Genomic DNA, 3,261 nt, shown 5'->3' on the forward strand with positions numbered 1-3,261 from the left:
TATTCTTGGCAAACAAAGCTTTAGGTAAAAATCACGTTAATTCTTCCATATCAAGAAATGGCTAAATTAAAAAAAAAACGATTATATCAGACTCAAAAGCTTCTGCACAAAAAAAGAAACAGTCAAAAACAAAAAGACAACCTACAGAATGGGAGAAAGTTTTTGCAAACCATACATTGGATAAGGAACTAATATCCAAAATATATAAAGAACTCATACAACTTAATAACAAATAACAAACAATCCAAGAAAAAAATGGGCAGATGAACTAAATAGACATTTTTCCAAAGAGGACATCAAAATGGCCAACAGGCATGTGAAACGATGCTCAACATCATTCATCATCAGGGAAATGAAAATCAAAACAACAATGAGGCCTTGCAGATGCCCACCACCCTGGAGCTCCCTGCGCCATCCAGCCATGGTCACCCCCACTGTGTTCTTTGACCTCCTTATGGTGAGCAAGCCCTTGGACTGTGTCTTCTTTGAGCTGTTTGAGGACAAATTTCCAAAGACAACATAAAACTTTCATGCTCTGAGCACTGGAGAGAAAGGATTTGGTTATAGATTCCTGCTTTCACAGGACTATCCCAAGATTTATGTGTCAGAATGGTGACTTTACATGCCATAATGGCACTGGCTGCAAGTCCATCTATGGTGAGAAATTTGATGATGAGAATTTCATGCTGAAGCATACAGGCCATGGCATCTATACTTGGAAAATGCTGAAACCAACACAAATGATTCCCAGTTTTTCATCTGCACTGACAAGACTGAGTGGTTGGACGATAAGCACGTGATCTTTGGCAAGGTGAAAGAGGGCATGAATATAATGGAAGCCATGAAACTCTTTGGGTCCAGGAATGGCAAGACCAGCAAGAAGATCACTATTGCTGATTATAGACAACTCTAATAAATTTGACTTGTGTTTTATTCCCACAACCATTCCTTCTGTAGCTCAGGAGAGCACCCTTTCACCTCCATCTGCTTGAAATATCCTATAATCTTTGTGCTCTCACTGCAGTTCTATAGGTTCAATAGTTTCTTTATTCCCCTCTAAGTCTTGCTGGATTGCAGAGTTAAGTTTATGAATATGAACTAAAAACTAAACAGCAATAATAACAACAACAAAATCAAAACCACAATGTGATATCATCCCACACCTGTTAGAATGGCTATTATCAAGATGAGGCAACAGGTGTGGGCCTTTAAAAAAAAATACATACACATTGTTGGTAGGATCATAAATTTGTTTAACCATTATGGAGAACAATAGGGAGGCTTCTCAAAAAAATTAAAAATAGATCTATCATATGATCCAGCAATTCCACCTCTGGGTATATATCCAAAAAGATGAAAGCAGGATTTTGACATAATATATGCACTCTCATGTTTACTACAGCACTATTCACAATAGCCAAGATATGGAAATAACCCAAATGCCCATCAATGAATAAATAGGTAACAAAGATGTGGCACTTAAACATAATGAAATATTACTCAGCCATGAGAAAGGGGTGTATACTGTCATTTGTAAAAACATAGAAGGACCCTAAGCACATCATGCTAAGCATGATAAATCAAAGAAAGACAAGTACTGTACAATATTACTTATATGTGAAATCTAAAAAAGTGAAACATTTAAGAAAAAGAGAGAGAGAGAGTAAAATGGTGGTTACCAAAGGATTGGAGGGGGTTGAGATTGATGGTATTTAAGAATACAAACTTGTAACAAGTAGTAAATAAGCCATAGAAATCTTTGCACGCTATACTGAATATAGATAATATTGTACTATAATTATGTAATGTGATAAGTATCGCTATAATGACAATCATATATATTATGTATAACAAATATACAAATGTAAAATATATATTTATGTATTACAATATCAAAGTAAAATGTTACATACCTTAAACTTATACAATGTTACATGTCAAATGTATTCAACAACAACAAAAAAAAGAAATGGTAATCAACTAAATGCTATAATGCTATAAAACTTGCAGTCATTGTTGACTATTAATTATTAGGGAAACTGCATCATTAGAGGGACTCCCTTGTGTATTTCTTTTGATATAAGGTTTAAGGAGAAACACTAGTTTGTCCAACAAGAGGATATCTCTCTTTGCATCTAAACAAGATTGACCCTGAGTTCTTGGCCTGAACTTTCACCTGAAAACCCCCTGAAGAGTGTGCCCCAGGAATATGATTTTATGCCCATAGGTTGTAAAGATAAACCAATTCTTCACCACCAAGATGGGTCATTTTATAAAGGTAGAGTTCAAAATTAAATCACAAGACTCCTAACATACCTTCACATAGTCAGGTGGTTTGTGACTCAGTAATATATACAGACTTTCATATCAATTCTATGGAAACTGAATTCTTTATTCATGTAATTGTACAGCTTTATAAATAAAAATAACAAAGGTGACTGACTTAGTGCTAGAAATTCTTGAGTATTTGGGAGTTACCAATTTTAACATTCACTGAATAAGGCAACCTGGAGTGGGTAGCAAAATTATCTCTTAGTTTTTCATTCTTTCCTTAATAGCAAAATCAATGAGTATCCATATACACAAAGCTATATTGAGTCAATAAAAGTTAATTGGAAAGTATCACATGACTGTATGTCATAATATCAGTCATCTCTTCAATAGTCGTTTCTGTCCTGCTTGTAATTATAAAAATAAGTCAGTATTTTTATATTTTAATTCATAAGCATCCTAGGGAACATATTTCATCAAGAAGAAAAGGCAACTCTTAGCTGGCTCAGTCGGTAGAGCATGCAACTCTTGATTTCAGGGTTGTGAGTTTAAGCTTCCCAATGATTGGGTATAGAGATTACTAAAATAAATAAACAAACTTTAGAAAAAAGAAAGCTATTTAAAAAATAATTGAGGAAAGCAGTGTGGAGGTTCCTCAGAAAATTAAAAATAGACCTACCCTATGACCCAGCAATAGCACTGCTAGGAATCTACCCAAGGGATACAGGAGTACTGATGCATAGGGGCACTTGTACCCCAATGTTCATAGCAGCACTCTCAACAATAGCCAAATTATGGAAAGAGCCTAAATGTCCATCAACTGATGAATGGATAAAGAAATTGTGGTTTATATACACAATGGAATACTACGTGGCAATGAGAAAAAATGAAATATGGCCTTTTGTAGCAACGTGGATGGAACTGGAGAGTGTGATGCTAAGTGAAATAAGCCATACAGAGAAAGACAGATACCATATGGTTTCACTCTTA

At 34.9% G+C, this 3,261-nt stretch overlaps 1 pseudogene; it reads left to right on the forward strand.

Annotated features, from left to right (window-relative positions):
• Window positions 1-421: 421 nt before the first annotated feature.
• Window positions 422-913, forward strand: LOC124509124 (peptidyl-prolyl cis-trans isomerase A-like; annotated as a pseudogene).
• Window positions 914-3,261: the final 2,348 nt, after the last annotated feature.

This window comes from Lynx rufus, unplaced genomic scaffold, assembly GCF_022079265.1.
Source record: "Lynx rufus isolate CCGP_SWC_20201006 ecotype Redwood Valley unplaced genomic scaffold, mLynRuf1.p SCAF_14, whole genome shotgun sequence".
Classification (NCBI taxonomy): Eukaryota; Metazoa; Chordata; class Mammalia; order Carnivora; family Felidae; genus Lynx; species Lynx rufus.